Source organism: Balaenoptera physalus, assembly GCF_965194825.1.
Source record: "Balaenoptera physalus genome assembly, chromosome: 11".
NCBI classification, from domain to species: Eukaryota; Metazoa; Chordata; class Mammalia; order Artiodactyla; family Balaenopteridae; genus Balaenoptera; species Balaenoptera physalus.
This window is the reverse complement of record NC_138896.1, coordinates 98,366,986-98,388,531: the sequence shown is the minus strand read 5'-3', so window position 1 is coordinate 98,388,531 and position 21,546 is coordinate 98,366,986. Positions and strand designations below refer to the sequence as shown.

The 21,546-nt window shown below is 36.9% G+C and overlaps 1 long non-coding RNA gene across 1 annotated transcript in view; it reads left to right on the top strand.

Annotated features, from left to right (window-relative positions):
- The window catches only part of LOC309637551, an 864,945-nt gene that overhangs the window by 534,335 nt on the left and 309,064 nt on the right, over positions 1–21,546 (top strand). The window contains exon 8 of the long non-coding RNA XR_014250634.1: positions 18,201–18,391. This is a non-coding gene — a long non-coding RNA (uncharacterized lncRNA). The remainder of the gene's footprint in view (positions 1–18,200; positions 18,392–21,546) is intronic.

Genomic DNA, 21,546 nt, shown 5'->3' with positions numbered 1-21,546 from the left:
ACGATTTTTTGTACAATAGTCCTGTGGATGCTAATTAGAAAATCATCGGCCTTTGTAGTCTTTTGGAATTGCCCAGGAAATTAACATAATTGGCTATTTCTTGCATCCTGAAGTTTCACATACTTGATGAAGGACACATTCATCTTGCATTGATCCTTCCTCAATTCCCCATCCCCCTGTTCTTGGCACCTAATTGGTATTCAATAAATCTTGGTTGAAATAAATGTGTCTTCTAAATCTTTCAAAGTCAGTCCTTAAGTCCTCTGTCCAGTTAACACTCTAGAATATTTCAAAATAGTTGAGCTGTGTGTTCACCAGTCCCTTTCAACTGCAGTGCCCTATGAGTCCCACTGTAAACTCAGATTACTGAGTCCCTGTGGGAGTAGGTAGAATATTAACCCAAGCCAAGAGTGGGCTTTGGGATTAGATTTGTTGCTTTGACTTTGGAATCTGTTGTACCTGAGGGTACATGTCCACTAAGCCTTAGCATGCTCCTTTTGTGGGCACCTAGGATGTATGGTTGTGACTCTGCCTTGACTTTCTTCCCTAATTAGCACTCATTTTGTCACTAGAACTGCAACTTGTTTAGGATTCAACTTAGCTGGGGTCTTGATACCTTGCTTAAATCATGCTAGTTCCTTCTCCAAGGGGCTGAATCATATGCAAATAACTTAAGCCACTGTCTGTATTTCTCCTGTGAATGTATTTAGGACCAAAACTATTCTTCCACCACACACTTGACCTAAGGAATTTGATGTCACTTACATCTATGACATTGAATCATGCTGACTGAATTTGCTCACCTCAGTTTTCTATTTTCCTTAGCCATTCAAACATCTAACTATCCAGTTATTTATTCATTGATCCTCTTACCCTTCTATGAGGACTACTCTGCCCCAGGCACAATTTCAAAAGAGATTCTGTCTTTTGGACCTGCATTTTGGATTGTCATCTACTGTACCAAGATCTGGTTCCACACCTGGTCACTTTGCCTCATCCCTTGATTTTCACCCACACCAGCTTCTCCTCCTTATCAGCCCAGTCACAGAAGTCCTTACTTGTCCTGTATCCAAACCTACCCATTTCACGAGGGCGCAACTAACTTTAGTCTTTATATAGTCCATCTATTCCTGCCAAGTACATCCTATTGTTTCTTTACAGTTTATATGGCAGTTAGAGTTAAGAATTGATTTTATAACCTTAAAGGAAGAATCAAATCATATAAGTTAATTAATTGGACACATATTTATTGATTACCTAGCATGTCTCAGGCACAGTGGGATACAGCGAACAAGACAGACAAGACCCCTACTAGGAAGGTTATGATCTAGCAAGGGAAGCATTCATTTTTCTAGGACAGTCAACCCCTCATTATTCCCAGATTCCATATTTGCGAATTCACTGACTCACTAAAATTTATTTGTGACCCCCAAATCAGCACTTTCATGGTCATTTGCAGACAGGCACAGAGCAGCAAAGAATTTGAGTTGCCCAACCCCCGTGATCCCAGTAGAGATTAAACAAAAAAAACACTGCCTTCTTATTTCAGTTTACATGCTCTAAACAAGTATCCTTTTCGTGGCAGATTGAGTGCCAGGTGTTTTGTATTTTTGTTGGTGAGTTTGCTGTTTAAAATGCCCTGCCCCCAATTTACTGCTGTCTAGTGTTTCTAAGCACAGGAAGGCTGTGCTGTGCCTTACAGAGAAAATCCCTGTGTTAGATCAGCATCATTCAGCCATAATTATAGTGCTGCTGGCTCTGATTTCAATGCTAATGAATGCTAATGAATCAACTATATATATTTTAAAAGGTGCTTTAAACAGATATACACATAAACAAGGTTATGGATTGAGTAGTTGACAAAAATGTAATGGCCAAAGATTCACAGGAACATAACCCTGTTATAACATTTCCCCAGGAGCAATGCTTCAGTATTCACTAATTTAGTTTTCATGGTGACTTTATAGAACATAAGTACTTGAATAATAATAATAATTATTATTAATAATAATAATAATTTAATGAAATGAAACCTCTTTAATTGCTTATATGATAAGTATTACAAATTAATAGTACTCCATACCATGAGAGTATATAATAGAGGGACTTCATCGGAGAGGGTAGGAAAGGCTTTCCTGAGGAAGTTATATTCTAGCTGTGACATGAAAGAGATGTGGGGATTAGCCGAGTCCAGAGTGTGAGGAAGAGCACTTCAGCTAGAAGGAACAGCCTGGGCAAGCCCATGAGGCAGGAAAGAGTGTGCTTTGTTTGAGGAATAAAAGAAGACCACTGTGAGAGGATGATTTTGTATATGGGGGAGAGAGTGATGAAAAGTAAAGTTGTGAACATGGACAGGGCCTTGTGGGCTAGGTTAAGGATTTGAAATTTACTGAACAGCAAGAAAAAGATGCTGATTTACTTTCACTGGAGGACTGATTAGTCTTTCTGCTCTAGGAAGAATGGATTAAAGACAAAGTGGAAATGGGGTGACCATTAATAGTCTGTTTCGGGAGTCCAGACAGGGGATGATGATGGTTTGAACTAAGCTGTGAGAGTGGGTATAGGGAGAAGATATATAGAAGGACACATAGAGATAGATTTATAAGAAATATCAGAGGTAAAAATGATGACATTCAGTGATTGAGGAGACATGGAAGATGAAGTTAAAGGAGGATCATCATGGGAGGATCATCTGGGTAGAACATTTCTGAAAGGGGGGAACTCTGCAGGAAGAACACAGAGACAATGTCATAAATTTTGTTTCCAATGATGGCTACAGTGAGATCTCCAATCTTGTCTGCTTTCTTGCAGTCTGACCTTACCACTACTAAAGAGGTAGGATTTATTTCCCCAATCCTTGAATCTGGGCTGCTTTCATGACCCGCTTTGTCTAGTAGAACTCAATGAAAGTGATGCTGTATAGCTTCTGAGACTAGACCTTAAGAGAATTACAGCTTCTGCCTTCATCTCTTGGAATACTTCTTCTTGGAATCCAGTTGCCATCTGTGAAGAAGCCCAAGCAGCTACACGGAGAAGCTTACACGGAGGAGAAACGGGACCATGGCTGATCACCCCAGCTGACTTATAGCAAGTGGCCAGCATCAGCTGCTAGCCATGTGAGTTTTAGACCTTCCAGCAGTTGCCCCACATGGAGCAGAATAATATCCAGATAAGCTTCAGAATCATGAGAAAAAAAATTTGCTCTTTTAAACCTTTCAATTTTGGAGTGATTCTTTATACAGCATAGATATCCAAAACAGAGATAGATAGGGATTCAGTTTGGGGAATGTCTATGAAATGCTGTGGAACATTCAGGTAAAGATGACTCTCAGGCAGTTGGTTATAAAGCCTGGAGCTGAGAAGTGACATCTGGGTTAGAGATATAACTTTGGGAGTTGCATATAAATGGTGTTTTTAGCCATAGAAGTTGATAAAACAAACAAACAAAAAAACTAGTGAGAATGTAGAGTGAAAAAAAAAAAAAAGCACAAAGTGGAATTAGGACTAGGCTTTGAAGAAATCTAACATTTAATGGTCATGAATGGAGAATGTGCCCTCAATGGAGATTAAGAAGGAGAAGCAAGAGAGTTTTCTTGGTATTACAGAAGCCAAGACAAGAAAGAGACTATTTCCAAAAAGAGAGTGTGCTCAATAGTAGTTTCAAAAGCTAATGAGAAATTACATTAAATGAGTTCAAAAAGTATCCTTTATTGACTTGGAAGCAAGGTGGTCATTGATGAGTCATCTAAGTAAATTTCCAGAGCCCTATGATTGACTTCTCACACTGCTGATATTTTTATTTTAACCATTTTAGGTAGAATAGTTGACATTGCGCCATTAAGTGTATGCAAGGCATTGTACTGGGTTCTTCATATATTATGTCATCTCTAATTTAACCATTATAACAACAATATTTATTTTTGAAGCAACTAAAGCTTAAGGAAAATGAATGAGCTTCCCAAATTATTCAGCTAGTAGGTAGCTACATGGCCTCTGTTCCCTTCTCCATGACCCCCATCTCCATCCCCACCCCCAGCCCCATCATATTTACTGCTCCGAGTCTATTGAAGAAAAGAAAGCCACATATGCAAGTCTGATACAATTGTGTCCATAATGAGTAGAAAAGTACCTAATACTGAGATATTATTGTTAATTATCTTAGGTATAATAATGGTCATTTTCACGGGGTTTTTAGAACCTCTGTCTTTTAGAGGTAAAAAATGAAGTACTTACGGATGAAATTTTGTATCTTGCATATGCCTCAAAATAATCTGGTTGAGAGGGGAAGTAGATAGGTGTAGATGAAATTAGATTGGCCATGAGTTGATACTTGTTGAGGCTGTGTGATGAGTAAAAAGGGAGCCATTATACCATACTCTCTGCTTTTCTGTACTTTGAAAATTTTTAACAGTAAGTTAAAAAAATAAGTGTCTCAGTGAGATTATGAGGTCTACACAGTGAATAAAAGTGCATGGGCTTTGTAATAGCTATTTTGGTACTTAGAGTTTTATTTCTGGTGTTTTTTCTCTGGTGTCATGGGTAGCTAGAGGTGCTAGATAGATGGCCCTGGACCTAGAAAGAACTATTTATTAAGAACTCTATAAAATCTGCAGAAAGAAAAAATGAACCTCAAATTTTAAGTTACTGAATAAATGCTAAACGTGACATTCATCATGACTCTATAAGCTTAGTAGCATTTGAGAGATGACAATTAATTAGCTGGATAGCTTTATAAAATGCACGTTGCTTTTAATTGCTATGGCCCATTTTCCTTGTTTAATACAAAATTGGAAGGTCTTAAATGCATCAGAAATCTTTCTGGATTTGCTGTTGCATGGTTCCACAGGAGTTTCCCCCCTGGAGACATGGTAATTTTGCAACTTTTAAATATTCAACACAACTCTAATTATAAATAGTTCTCTTTCAAAAGCGACAGCCAGACTCTTGGCACAAACCACCTCTTGTTATATGGGTAAGGATGACAGCATGGTGACTGATGATATGTGTGAGATTCCCTCATTTCTCTTAATTAGAATTTTCTCTGCATTATCACGCTTTGTAACTAATCAGCTCATTCCTGACAATGGTTAATGGGATGGGGAATGGTTTATTGGGAATAACTTTGTATTTCATCAGGAGAAACAAGCCCAGACAGTCTGTGTGGTAAGCTTTGTGGGCAAAGGAAGAAACCTCCCCCAACTCCTTCTAATTTTTCTGTTCTACTTGGGCTGGTCAGGATATAAGGACAGATAGGGAAAGAGTTCTTTGCTCTTAGAATTGGAGGAACAGGTACAGAGGGAAAAAAGGATTCAGCCTTGGGATAGAAGGCAATGAGAAGGTTAGAGAAGGTGACCACATGGAGCCATAAATCAGTAGCTACCCGGGCAACAAAGCTGACCCTGGACATCTGGTTCATGACACACCAGTTATTTCTTGAGCACCTGCTGTGAGCACAGCCCTGCCGTGGCCACTGTGGGGAAACACAAAAGACTCCAGAGACCTTTTCCTTGCCTTCAATTCTAGTTAGAGGCAGGCCATCTACAATTTAATATCATCCTTGAAGGCAAAGACTCGGTCTCTTTGGTTCGCCCCTATATCCCATTGCCTAGTACCAGGTATAGCTCACAGTCATTAACTTTAATAAATGATTTGCTAAGAAATGGATGGATGAATTAATGAATAGTTATGGGACCACTTACACAATGTCAAAATAACCCACTTCAAACTAAATATGTAAACGCTGACAGGGTGGTAACAGAATATAGGAATGATCAGAGCAGGACGAGGTTCTGTAAGAAGATGTCAGGCTTCTGGAAAGCCTCTCTTGGAGCCCATTCCTCCTGCATCCCAAGACAGGATCAAGTAAGATAAAGACTATGGGGATTAAACTGCCTAGAACCTCCCCCCCCAAAACACTCATGGAACATTTGTGACAGCAGAACTCCTAGGAACTGTCCCTCAGGTAGGTGAGACAGTGTCTGGTAGTTATAAGGTGAGAGACTTTCAGCTCTCAAAGCTTGCGCAGAAACTCATGGGAGAGGAGACCATGTAGCTTTATCAGAGTCCCAGGTGAGCTGGATGCAGGATGCTGGTGGATCTCAAGATTTTTTTTGACTCTGTGTTGTGGCCAGTCCTGTGCCCCTTGAAGCATAAGGAGATAATGTCACAGAGGTCAGTTTTTATGGTGCTGTGCAAAAAGAGATTTCTGAGCCTTATACACATGACTTGATGGGAGACCCATGGCACTGTTACTGCAACATTCCAGAAGACTCAAAAAAGATACTGTACTTTGCCTTCAACCCATACATTGCTCCCTGTCAACAAAATGAGGACTATGTGATAGGTTTGAAAATGTAATTTTTGTTTTTGAATCCTCCTGTGGATTCAGCAAAATACCTGATCTGAAACAAGTATTTGGATCATTTTGTGGGGTTGCTTTATCTATAAATTCGCATCATATTTGTCCTTCAAAGTAGTGACATATATGAAGTAAAGTAATTCAACTAGAGAATTTATCATGAACACTCTCCCATCACCCTTCCCACATGCAGACATTCGGGAACTTCTTTTTACTTTTTCTTCCAGTGAACCTGTGAAGGTTTTGCTAAGTGGAACATATTGATTAATTATCATCGCATGACCAGACCTCTGCTTAGGAGAAAATATCATTGTTATAGATAGAATTATGTCCTCCAAAATTCATATGGTGAAGCCCTAATCCCCAATGTGTCTGTTTTGGGGAAAAAAGGCTTTTATGGAGATAATTATGTTAAATGAGATCATAAGGGTGGGAACATAATCCAATAGAACTGGTGTCTTTATAAGAAGAGGAAGTGATACCAGGGATGCACATGAAATGAGGAAAGACCATGTGAAGATACATCAAGATGGCAGTCATCTGCAATCCAAAGACAAAAGTTTCACCAGAAACTGACCCTTCTGGCACCTAGATCTTGGACTTTCAGCCTCCAGCAATGTGAGAAAATATATTTCTGTTGTATAAGCCACTCAGTCTGTGGTATTATGTTATGGCAACCCTAGCAGACTAATACAGTCATCTAAAAGTAAATAAATAAAACATGGCTTCAATTCTCAATGAAGCTAAGTTCAGCTGAGGAGAAGAGACTAATGTACATGAAATAGAGAAGATACACTGCTATATTGAGTAATTCTGCCCATAATATAATAAAAATAATAGCCTATTTTCATGGTCAACTTTCTGTGTGATCATGTCAACTTTATGTTTGATCCTTGTTATGGGTTCAATTGTGTCCCCTCCCCCAAAAAGGATATGTTAAATTCTTAACTCCTAGTACCTCAGAATGTGACCTTATTTGGAAATAGGGTCTTACAGAGGTAACTGTGTTCAAATGAGGTCATTAGGGTGGGCCCTAATCCCTTGTGAGTTATGTCCTTATAAAAAAGGGAAATTTGGACATAAAGACAGACATGCACAGAGGGAAGACGATGTGAAGACAGACATGCACAGAGGGAAGACGATGTGAAGACAGACATGCACAGAGGGAAAACGATGTGAAGACACATAGGAAGAAGGAGCCATGTAGCTGGAGTGATGCATCTACAAGCCCAAGAAGACCAAGCATTGCAGGCACACACCAGAAGCTGGAAGAGGCAAGGAAGGATTCTCTTTCACAGCCAGCAGAGAAAGCATGGTTCTGTTGACACATGGATTTCAGATGTCTATCCTCCAGAACTGTGAGACAATAAATTGCTGCCAGTTTTTGGTTCTGGCAGCCCTAGGAAGCCAACACCGCCCTGTTCTCAGAGCTGGATAGAGGGCAATTTAACCGGACAGCTTCTCAGTCGCTAATCCGTAGGTGGTTTTAAACTATGACTGGAGTCATGTAGAAATTATAGGACCAGCTACCACAGGTTTCCTCACATAAGGTGAAATGACCCTGCTGGGGTCGTAAGGTGTCACTAGTGGAAAAGAGGAAAATAATAATAGTTTAAAACATCACTTACTATCACCCAAATAATGCTGTTGAGTATTTTTGTGATGTACACACGATTTGCATGGAGACTTCCTATAAAGCAGATACTGTTATTATCTCATTTTACAGCTGAGGAAATGAGAGTCAGAGAAATTAAATGATTTGCTTCACTTGTCCTTAGTCACACAGCTGGTAAATCACAGAGCTGGCATTCAAACTAGGGTTTCCTAGAGCTAGATATTGAAAGGTGAAAGGATTTGGTAAATAAAGAAGAGAGTTGGAAGTACTTCTGAGCTGGGAGAGTAAACACGGTTATTTGCACGAGAGATATTTTCAGGCATACATAAAAGAGAGAAGGGAAAGTGTGACTGGGGAATTAGGAGCCTAACATAACAGGATTGGAGTGGGCAAAAATTCAAGGTGGCTATTCAGTTCCATATAAGGTCAAATTTTCCCCATCCTTAGGATTTCATGCTTCCAAGAATAGATTAAGAAAAGATAAATGAACAATAGAACTTGACCTAAATTCATTTAGTGTATCCTCTTAACGTGAAATTCTCTGTCCTCTTCTTGCTTCTTCCCTACCTCCTTATCTCTTAAGATTCTATCTGGTGTGGGGAACTATAGAGATTGTTGATCATATCGATCACATGGAAAATCCATATGTCCCTTCTGAGATTTACAAAGACGAATCTAAGCAAATAATGGGCATTTTCTCCAGAGTTATGTTGTAGTTTACAAACAAGTAGTAATATCCATTATCTTTCATTCTCCATTCATGAATCAATGTGCTGTAGTAAAAATAGTAACGTAACATGGTAAAACAAAACAATAACTGCAAACTTAATGCAGATGTTCAGATGGAAAGACCATCTGCTCTCCTGAAATCCCAAATTGTAGAGTAGTTAACAAGAAGCATAGCTTTGTAGGAAAAGTCGGCAGCCAAATATGGCCAAATGCAAACATAAGGATTTACTTAAGAGATAAGAGCAAGTCGTCATTAATAAAGCAGGGAGAGGGTGCAGCACTGTGCAGAAAAAACTCTTATTTGTGACTGGAAGATCTGATTTTGGTTCTGCTGCTGTGTGTCTTTGGGGTGTCTCTTCACCTCCCAGGGCCTTACTGTTCTCATCTACAAAATGGGTAGCTTTCATTAAAAATCACAAATTCCTCTTAAGCTCTCAGTCCTGCCTTGTCACGTATAGAACTCAGTGCTTGTCACTATAGAACTTAGTGCCTAAACATACTTCCAATTATCTTTAATATTTGAACCTCATTAAGATGGGGAATATCTTCTCCAAGCATTATGCTCCGGCTGGGAAATCTCTATCCTGATCCAATTAGAATGACAATAAATGCAAATCATTGGTGTCTAAATGAGGAAGATGTTATCATAGTTGAGCATATAAGCAGGCCCAGGTGGTTACACTAACAATCTTTCTCTGCTCAGGACCTTTTTGTGCCATATTGATAATTTATTCCCTGGCAAATGACTCTGTATCTTAGATTCTGAACCTAGCTGCTTATAGTTGTACCACTATACAAGCAATAGCCAATTGCTTGAATTATCACCCCAAATATAGAATAGTTATTAAAGTCACTGCAATCTTCTGGATTTCACGTATTATTTACATGGGGTTCCTTCAGTATATCATTTAGATATAAAGCAGATAATGACACTATGCATAATTTTTTGGGAAAAGTGTAGTGTTTCTCTCTCCTAATTAATCTATCTATTTAGAAGTTCTGTCCCCATGCTTTCCCTCCTTATTATTCTTCCCCAAATTAAAAGGAATAACTTGATTGATCAAAACTGGGGACATTCGCTGAGCCGCATTTTCTAGGGGACACGATAACCAAATTAAAAAGGCAACCCCGGACCTTCTGTTGTGGTGTTGTGTGCTGCATTCTGCTGGTGACGATGTTTGGGGCAGGCCCTTGTCTTCCATTCCTCTGGCTGGGTGGGGGAATACATCCCTTCTGCAGATCTAGCTATCCTCACACAGGTTGACGCCAGGATTCAGCTTTCTGAAGGAAATAAGAGGTGCACACCTCAAATCCAAGCTACATTCACCAAAACCATTTACCAGAACCCCCGCATTTGAGAGTCATTGGGTGCCTGCCCAGCCATGGGTAAAGCTGATGTGTTATATCAGTTTCTTGCATCCATTAGTTAGGACCCAGGTTAGGAGGGGGGAGTCTTGGCCCCCTCCCAACTTCCAGCATTGTTGTATGTCAGCGTTGTCGACAAGAGCTTGCAAACTTCTGACGCTTCATCTGATTCAATCTGCCTCTTCAGAAAGCCTCTCTATCCCAGTTTTCAAGACACATCTGTGTGTACATATATGCTTGTATTTTAAAGTAATCCTGTTTTAACTAGCATAGCTGTTACTTTTATGTGTTATTATAAAACAGTGCTTCAGATGTCAGCATGTCTCCCTCCATATGTTTTCCCTGTGTCTTCTGACACTGCCTTTCCCAGAGCCCAGAGGAAGCAGAGGGAGTCTGTGGCTTGCCTGGAGGGCTGCCTCTGGGTCATAGTACAATTCTGAAGGGCTGTGTCTTCTCACTTAGTGCTTCTCAACTCCCTTTTGCTGAGTCAGGAAGATCCTCCTCTATCTCCAGCACCCTGTGCTTTTGGGCATGGAGCCTAGTTCTTAAACCCCAGTCTAACCCAATGCTGAAATTGCTGTTGCTGCCGTTTTATTGTGGCAGATGGGAACTTAGACAGTGTTTTGGATTTTATATCTTCTAATGGCAAAAACTAACATGTTCCTTTGGGCTTGTAAAAGTCCCTTGCATTTATACATGCTTTATGGTTCACAAGGTATTTTCATATCTATTTTCTCCATTGAGGTTTACAACATTAAATACTTGCACAATACTTATTATACATAAACCTATTAGAATGGTGACAAATCAGCCAGGTGTTATTTGAATGCTTACTGTATGCTGGGCGTTAGGAGTTTGAAGGTGAGCTTATTATTATTGCTATGAATATTGATATTGGTATTTATTTGTCTATTTATTTGTTACTCTGTTCCATTTTATAGATGAAGTTACAGTCTAAGAGAAATTAAGTGAATTATCTTAGATCACCCAGATAGTAAACATTGGAGTGAAATTCTCACACCTAGACATTTTCTTTTCAATTTTAGTATGGTCCTTTTATACACCATTATAATTTATCCCTCAGTTAGTTTCTTCTAACTTAGCACTTTTCTTTGGAAAGATTTTTTTTTTTGGTTTAGCTCAAAGGCTAACAGAATAAGCAACTATTTACTGAATGTCTGATGGCCCCTCAGTATTCATCATTAATGCTAAGCTAATGTCAGAAGTGAGAAGGAATGTCCTGAAAAATATAGATTTAGAGAATTCAGGGTAAAGAGATACAAAAAACAGGAAGGTAGCCCTTACGGAGAAAACATAGGTATTAAAATGATCTTTTTTGTACTTTCTTCACTGATAGGTAGATTGTCTAATGTTTTTCTGGACTGGCAATTTCACTTCCTGGGCACATTGAGAGTTGGACTTCATTTTTTAAAAAAATATGGTTTATATCATAATATAGGTTTTAATTTATTTAAATGTTAAATAGAAACTAGAAAAGTATTATGAATGATTAGAAAGGAACTTAACTGAAAAGCTATTAGAGATACCAACAAAACTCCAAAATTAAGTGAGGCATGAAATAAATATTTTAAAAATTACCTTGCCTCTGTACCAGTAATATGCTAGACAACTTATTAAAATAAGAGATGATATTCAAAATAGAAAGAAAAATACTAAAGACTTTGGAATAAAATTAGAAAGTAATATATTGTTCCTAGAGAAAAAACTTAAATCAAGGGATCAAATATTGTACTTTAACACATGGATAGAAAAACTGAATATTAGAATTAATTAATTCTCACAACATTAATTTCTCATAAAAATATACAGGTTAAATGCAATTGCCGCTAAAATCTTTGAAGGACATTCTCTAGATCTTGCCATAGTTATTCTGAAGTTAACATTAAAAAATGTTGCAATAAACCAAGAAAATTTTGAGCAAGAAGAGTAGGGAAGGGGACATTTGACTTCTGAGATATTAAAATATATTAGAAGGTTCCTATAATCAAAATATGATGTTATGGTTCAGGATTGGACACATAGCACAGAAATAGGTTTTGGTGCAAGTAAGCAATACACATACAAATGGCAAATAAATATTTAAAAGAGTTCAATTTCTAATAAAAAATCTTAATAAAATATATTATTTTTCATCTATTAGGGTAAAAATTATTTGGCAGAACTTTTAAAATGATAATGTTTAGTGGCATCATGTTCAAGACATGATCACAAAAGTAGGCATGGGAATTGTGGGTGGAAAAACAGGATAAGCTATTACACTTTTTTACTGCTACACAAGAAGGAGTATGAGTTAATATGACCATTCTAGAGGGAGTCAAGAGCAAGCAGAAGTCTTAATATCCATGACCTTTGGTCCAATCACTTGATTTCTAGAAGTGCAAGGAAATAGAGACGTATAGAAATCATAACCTGTAGGTATATTTATTGCATTATTACTTATTTTTAACAAAAATCAAAAACATTCTAATGTTTAATAATGACTAAACTGTGATATATATGTACGTATATACACATATATGCAAATGATCAACTGCTTTGTAACCATCAATGCATTTTCAAAGAATATTACATAAAATGGGGAACTGATCAAAATATGTTAGATGAGAAAAAAACAGAATCCATGATCATATATATGAATGAAATATGGAGTTAAAAAACCTACCACACTGTTAATAATGGCTATGTGTGGGAGATAGAACTTAAGGTCATTTCAATGTTACTATTTATATTTTTTCATATTTTCAAAATTGCCTACAAAGATCATGTCTCATAGTTACACTTTTTTGAATAAATTTATTTATTTATTTATTTATTTTTGGCTGTGTTGGGTCTTCGTTTCTGTGCGAGGGCTTTCTCTAGTTGCGGCAAGGGGGGCCACTCTTCATCGTGGTGGGCGGGCCTCTCACTATCGCGGCCTCTCTTGTTGCGGAGCACAGGCTCCAGACGCGCAGGCTCAGTAGTTGTGGCTCACGGGCCCAGTTGCTCCGTGGCATGTGGGATCTTCCCAGACCAGGGCTCGAACCCGTGTCCCTTGCATTGGCAGGCAGATTCTCAACCACTGTGCCACCAGGGAAGCCCTCATAGTTACACTTTTAAAAATGAATGATATTTATTATTTTTAATAATATTTTATTATTTAATTAAAAGTAATATTTTATGTATCCAAATCCAGAAGCTAGTCAATTACAAAGTCACCTAGTCAATAATTTCATTTCCCTGAGTGCTTTCCTTGGTTAATAATATAATTTTACAAATTTCTTCTTAAGATATGCCGTTTGATAGTTGTAAGTAGTATTTTTGATGTGTTAATTGGTATTTCTTTAATATTAATAACATTAAACATAGTTTCTGACATTTATTGGTCATTAATATTTGTACTAATGTTTTTGTATACTAAACTATGATTGTTACACATCGTATTCCATTTGTTTATTTGGCTGTTCTTGTGCCACTACCATGTATTAATTACTTAATTTTATAATATGTCTTAATATCTGGTAGGGTAGGTCAATTTTCAAAATTGAAGTATAACTCAATAACTAACACTATATTATCAGTAGTTTCAGGTATACAGCATGATTCGATACTTGTGTACATTGTGAAATGATCACAGTAAATCTAGTTATCATCTGTCATCTTACATAGTTACAAAAAAATTTTTCTCGTGATGAGAAAGTTAAGATTTACTCTCTTAAAAACTTTCAAATATGCAACACGTTATTAACTATAGTTAGCATGCTGTACATCACATCCTCATAACTTACTTATTTTATAACTGGAAGTTTGTACCTTTTGATCCCTGTCAGCCATTTTACCCATCCCCCACCTCTGCCTCTGGCAACTACATACAAATGTGTTCTCTGTATCTATGAGCTTGGAGTTTTTTGTGGATTTCGTATGTAAGTGAGATCATATGGTATTTGTCTGTTTCTGACTTCTTTCACTTAGCATAATGCCCTCAAGGTCCATCCCTATTGTCACAAATGACAAGATTTCATTCATTTTTTTTTTTAAAGTATTTGTTTATTTATTTCTGGCTGTGTTGGGTCTTCGTTTCTGTGCGAGGGCTTTCTCTAGTTGTGGCAAGCGGGGGCCACTCTTCATTGCGGTGTGCGGGCCTCTCACTATCGCGGCCTCTCTTGTTGCGGAGCACAGGCTCCAGACGCGCATGCTCAGTAGTTGTGGCTCACGGGCCCAGTTGCTCCACGGCATGTGGGACCTTCCCAGACCAGGGCTCGAACCTGTGTCCTCTGCACTGGCAGGCAGATTCTCAACCGCTGTGCCACCAGGGAAGCCCTCATTCATTTTTTATGGCTGAATAATATTCCATTGTATATGTATACCACAGTTTCTTTATCCATTCATCCATTGATGAATTCTTGGGTTGTTTCCAGATCTTGGCTATTGTAAATAACAATGCAATGAACATGGGGGTTGCTTATATGTTTTCTAAATAGTGTTTTCATTTTCTTTAGATAAATACCCAGAACTGGAGTGGCTGGATCATGAGGTAGTTCTGTTTTAAATTTTTTTGAGGAAACTCCATGCTGTTTCCTATAGTAGCTGCACCATTTTACATTCCCACCAATAGTGCACAAGCATTCCCTTTGCTCCATGTCCTCACCAGCACTTGTTATTTCTAGTCTTTTTATTAATAGCTACTCTAACAGGTATGAGGTTGTATCTCCTGTGGGTTTGATTTGCATTTCCCTGATGATTAGTGATGTTGAGCATATTTTCCTGTGCCTGTTTGTTATCTGTATGTCTTCTTTGGAAAAAATGTCTATTCAGATCCTCTGCCCATTGTTTAGTTGGTTTGCTTTTTTGCTGTTGAGTTGTACAAGTTCTTTGTATATCTTGGATATTAAAGTGTTATCAGATATATGACTTGCAAATATTTTCTCCCCTTGTATAGGTTAGCTTTTCATTTTGTTGATGGTTTCCTTTGCTGTGCAGAATCCTTTTAGTTTAATGCAATCCTACTTGTTTATTTTGCCAAGACCAAGACCAATGACAAGGAGCTTACTGTCTGTTTTCTTCTAGGAGCTTTATGGTTTCAGGTCTTAAGTGCAAGTCTTTAATCCAGTTTGAGTTAATATTTGTGTATGATGTAACAGAGTGGTCCAGTTTCATTCTTTTGCATATGGCTATCTAGTTTTCCAAACATCATGTATCAAAGAGACTGACCTTGCCCCATTGTATATTCTTGGCTCCTTTGTTGTAATTTAATTGACCATGTAGGCATGGGTTTGTTTCTGAGTTTTCTGTTCTTTTCCATTGATCTATGTGTCTGTTTTTATGCCAATACTATACTGTTTTGATTTCTATAGCTTTGTAATAGAGTTTGAAATCAGGGAGCATGAATCCTCCAGCTTTGTTCTTCTTTCTCAAGATTTTTTTTGGCTATTCAGGGTATTTTTGTTGTTCCATACAAATTTTAGGTTTGTTTGTTCTATTTCTGTAAAAAATGCCATTTAAATTTTGGTAGAGATTGCATTGAATCTGTAGATTGCCTTGAGTAGTATGTACATTATAATTATATTAATTCTTCTAATCCATAAGCATGGAATATATTTTCATTTACTTGTGTCTCCTTCAGTTTCTTTCATCAACATATTATAGTTTTGCATACAGGTCTCTCACATCCTTGGTTAAACTTATTCCTAGGTATTTTATTCTTTTTGATGCAATTGTAAATGGGGGTTTTCCTGATTTCTCTTTCTGATAGTTCGTTATTAGTGTATAGAAACACAGCAGAGTTTTGTATAGTGCTATTGTATCCTACAATTTACTGAATTTATTAGTTCTAACAGTTTATGTTGAAGTCTTTAGGGTTTCCTACTTCTTATATCATGCCATCTGCAGATAGTGACAGTTTTACTTCTTCCTTTACAATTTGTATGCCTTTTATTTCTTTTCATTACCTAACTGCTCTGGCTAGGATTCCAATACTTTGTTGAATAAATGTGGCAAGAGTAGGCATCCTTGTCTTGTCTAAACTTAGAGGAAAAGATTTCAGCTTTTCACCACTGAGTATAATGTTAGCTGTAGGTTTGTCATATATAGGCTTTATTATGTTGAGGTTCACTCCCTCTGTATCAACTTTGTTGAAAGTTTTTATCATAAATTCATGTTAATTTTGTCAAATGCTTTTTCTGCATCTATTGAGATGATCATGTGATGTTTATCCTTCATTTTGTTAGTGTTGTATATCACATTGACTGATTTGCAGATGTTGAGCAATTCCTGCATTCCTGCAATAAATCCCATTTGATCATGTTGTATGATCCTTTTAACGTATTGTTGATTTGGTTTACTAATATTAATGTTTTGTTGAGGAATTTTGCATCTATATTCATCAATGATATTGGACTGTAATTTTTTTCTAGTGGTGTCCTTTTCTGACTTTGGTATCAGGTAAATGTTGGCCTCATAAAATGAGTTTGGAAGTGTTCCCTCTTTTATTTTTTGGAAGAGTTTGATAAAGATTTGTATTAATTCCTCTTCAATTGTTAGGTAGGATTCACCAGTGAAGCCATCTGGTCCTGAACTTTTGTTTGTTGGGAGGTTTTTGATTACTGATTCAATCTCCTCACTAGTAATTGGCCTATTCAGATTTTCTGTTTCTTCGTGATTCAGTTTTTAAAGGTTGTATGTTTCTAGGAATATATCCATTTCTTCTAGGTTGTCCAATTTGTTGGCATATAATTGTTTGTAGTTGTCTCTTATGATCCTTTGCATTTCTGTGGAATCTATTGTAATGTCTCCTCTTTCATTTCTGATTTTATTTATTTGAGCCCTCTCTCTTTTCTTCTTGGTGAGTCTAGCTAAAGTTTTGTCAATATTGTTGATTGTTTCAAAGAAGCCTATCTTAGTTTTATTCATCTTTCTATTGTCATTTTAGTCTCTATTTCATTTATTTTTGCTCTCCTGTTTGTTATTTCCTTCTTTCTACTAACTTTGGACTTTTTTAGTTCTTTTTTTAGTTCATTTAGATGTAAAGTTAGGTTGTTTATTTGAAATTTTATTTGAAATTTATCTCTATGAATGTCCCCCTTAGAACTGCTTTTGTTGCATCCCATAAATTTTGGTTTGTTGTATTTCCATTTTCATTTGTCTCAAGGTATTGTTTGATTTCTCTTTTTAGTTCTTCATCAGCTCATTGCTTGTTCAGTAGCATGTTGTTTAATCTCCACGTATTTGTGAATTTTCCAGTGTTTCTTCTCATAGTGATTTCTAGTTTTATACCTTTGTAGTCAGAAAGGATGCTTGGTATGATTTCCGTCCTCTTAAATTTATTAAGCCCTGTTTTGTGGCCTAACATATAATCCCTTCAGGAGAATGTTCCATGTGCACTTGAGAAGAAAGTGTATTTAGCTGCTTTTGGATGGAATGTTCTGTATATATACATCTGTTAAGTTCATCCACTCTAACATGTCATTAGACCAGGCTGATGTTTCCTTATTAATTTTCTGTCTGGATTATCTATCAATTGATGTAAGTGGGATATTAAAGTCCCTTACTATTATTGTGTTGATGTCTGTTTCTCCATTGTGGTCCGTTAATATTTGTTTTATATATTTAAGTGCTTCTATGTTGGGTGCATAAATATTTACAAATGTTATATTCTTTTCTTGGATTGACTCCTTTATCATTATGTAATGACCTTCTTTGTGTCTTAATACAATTTTTGTTTTAAAGTATATTTTGTCTAATGTATAGCTACTTCAGCTTTGTTTTGTTGTTTCCATTTGCATGGAACATCTGTTTCCTCCCTTTACTTTCAGTCTGTGTCCTTACATCTGTGGTGAGTCTCTTGCAGGCAGCGTATAGATGTGTCTTGTTCTTATCCATTTGACCACTCTGTCTTTTGCTTGGAGAATTTAGTCCCTTTACATTTAAAGTAATTATCGATAGGTATATACTTATTGCCACTTTGTTCATTGTTTTCTGCCTTCCTTTATGATTTGATGACTTCCTTTAGTGGTATGCTTAGACTCTTTCTCATTCATTTTGTCTATCCACTATACGTTTTGCTTTGTGGTTACCAAGAGGCTTACAAATAAAAACATATATTTATAACATTCTCTCTCTCTCTTTTTCTTTGGGTAGGTCAAAGCTGTTTGGGTAGCAACCATTTTCTATGAGTGAAGCCAAAAGTGAAGTGCCAGCACATAGTGGGTCCTCAGTGAAGGAGTAGGAAATGAACATCTCATGCATATGGAGGTTATGTACTCCTCAGTGAGAACAAAACTGTCTTCCCAATGTCGAGTTCATTCAATGAAAAATGCAGTTGAAATCAGGTATTATTTACAGCTCATGTTTTTTTATTAAGTGCTATGAGCCCATAAAGTCTTGAGAAGCAGCTGACAGGAAGTAGCTTGTTGAGTTTTGCTGTGTTTTAATGCTCCCGTCCGCATTCTCTTTTAAGTTGAATGCAAGTTAAATTTGAATGCAATCTAAAGCTGTATATTTTTGCTCCCCCTCATGTTTTATGTTTCTGATGTCACATTTTACATCTTTTTATCTTGTGTACCCCTTAATTAATTATTGTAATTATAATTATTTTTACTATTTTGTTTTTTCTTTATATTACCTTTTTAAGTAATTAATCCACTACCTTTCCCATATATTTACCTTTACCAGTGAGATTTATATTTTCATATGTTCACTTGTTCATACTTAGCACCCTTAATGTGTCTTATAAGTCTGGTTTAGTGGTAATGAACTTCTTTATCTTTTTCTTGTCTGGAAAAATCTTTATCCCTCCTTCTATTCTGAATGATAACTTTGTAAGGTATAGTTTTCTGGGTTGGAATTTTTTTCTCTTTCATTACTTCGAATGTATCAGGACACTCACTTCTGCCCTGCAAATTTTCTGCTAAAAAAATCTGCTGATAGTTTCATGGGAGTGCCCTTGTATGTAACAAGTTGTTTTTCTGTTGCTGCTTTTTGTATTCTATCTATATCTTTACCTTTGAACTTTTAATTATAATGTATCTTGATCTGGGCCTCTTTGAGACTCTCTGGGCTTTCTGGATCTGGATGTCTGTTTTCTTCCCAAGGTTAGGAACGTTTTCAGCCATTATTCATTCAGATAAATTTTTTTAGCCCTTTCTCTCTCTCTTCTCTTCCTGGGACCCCTATAATATGAATGTTAGTCCACTTGATGTTGTCCCGTACATAGTGTAAGTCATTCTTGCAAGGGCAAATTATTCTCCCTTTCCTCTATAGCTTTGCCTTTCTCTTCTTTTAAAAATATTCTCAGTTGCTGATTTTTTTTAAATGGTGAATTGTTTTACAACAGAACTTATTTCCTGAGATAAACACACTATGATACTTAGGGTTAAGAAATTGGTGCCACACTTATTTTTTTAATTTTTTTAATAGATCTTTATTAGAGTATAATTTCTTCACAATACTATGTTAGTTTCTGTTGCACAACAAAGCTAATCAGCCATATGCGTACACATATCCCCACATCCCCTCCCTTTTGAGCCTCCCTTCCATCCTCCAAATGTATTAAAGACTTAAATGTAAGACCAGACACTATAAAACTTTTAGAGGAAAACATAGGAAAAACACTCTTTGACATAAACCACAACAAGATCTTTTTGGACCCACCTCCTAGAGTAACAGAAATAAAAACAAAAATAAACAAATGGGACTTAATTAAACTTAAAACTTTTGCACAGCAAAGGAAACCATAAACAAGACAAAAAGACAACCCTCAGAATGGGAGAAAATATTTGCAAATGAAACAACAGACAAAGGATTAATCTCTAAAATATACAAACAGCTCATGGAGCTCAATATCAAAAAAACAAACAATCCAGTTAAAAAAATGGGCGGAAGACCTAAATAGACATTTCACCAAGGAAGACATACAGATGGCCAAGAGGCACATGAAAAGATGCTCAGCATCACTAGTTATTAGAGAAATGCAAATCAAAACTGCAGTGAGGTATCACCTCACACTGGTCAGAATGGCCATTATCAAAAAAGCTAGAAACAATAAATGCTGGAAAGGGTGAGGTGAAAAAGGAACCCTCCTACACTGTTGGTGGGAATGTAAATTGATACAACCACTATGGAAAACAGTATGCAGGTTCCTTAAAAAACTAAAAATAGAATTACCATATGATCCAGCAATCCCACTACTGGGCATATACCCTGAGAAAATCATAATTCAAAAAGAGACGTGTACCACAATGTTCATTGCAACACTATTTACAATAGCTAGGGCATGGAAACAACCTAAGTATCTGTCAACAGATGAATGGTTAAAGAAGATGTGGCACATATATATAATGGAATATTACTCAGCCATAAAAAGAAACGAAGTTGAGTTATTTGTAGTGAGATGGATGGACCTAGAGTCTGTCATACAGAGTGAAGTAAGTCAGAAAGAGAAAAACAAACACTGTATGCTAACGCATATATATGGAATCTAAAAAAAAAAAAAAAAAGGTTCTGATGAACCTAGTCGCAGGGCAGGAATAAAGAGCTGGACATAGAGAATGGACTTAAGGACATGGGGTTGGAGGGTGAAGCTGGGCGAAGAGAGAGTAGCATCGACATATATACACTACCGAATGTAAAATAGTTGACTGATGGGAAGCAGTGGCATAGCACAGGGAGATCTGCTCGGTGCTTTGCAATGACTTAGCTGATATAAGCCCCACTGCTAAGTAATTTTCAATAAAAAATTCAAATTATCTTGTGTTAATGAGTCAAATTTAGTGTCACAAATTCAAGAGTGGTAGGCACTCAATAAATTAACAGATCCAAAAGGCCATTATTTCTCATTTTATAAGGGAGGCAACTGGGCATGTAGATGTTAAGTGTTTGATTATGAAGCCACTTGCTCCATTTGGTGGTTATTAGACAGAGAAGAATGAGTAGAATACTGTACCTAAGTTGAGATATAAATATGCTGGTTAGGTTGGTTTATGAGAGTATACACTAATAATATGTACTTTTTAAAGACTTGCAGGCCTTTCCTCTTTTGACTTAGAATAGTGATTCCTAATCAGCTGTGGTTTTGGGTGTGAGGGGTCATTTAGCAATACCTGGATGTTGGGGGTTGTCACAACTAGAGGGGAGAGGGCAGTGTCCTATTAACATCTAGTAGGTAGAAGCCAAGGATTCTGATAAACATTCTACAATGCACAGGACAGTTCCCAACAGAAAAGAATTATCCAGCCGTAAATGTCAATAGTGCTGAGCTTGAGAAATCTTGGCCTAGAATGCCAATATAATTCTTTCTGCAAAAATGTTCATATATGAAATAATTTCTGTTATTTGGAGACATTATTCATCTGCCATTGTAGCTGTAAGCTTCCAACTGTCCTGGCCATTAAAAAAATTTCTCCATCTGAAAACCAGTTCTCAGAAAAATGAGTGTTAGTACTTATTGAGTTATTGAGTCCTACTAGGATTCCAGAGACTAGTATTC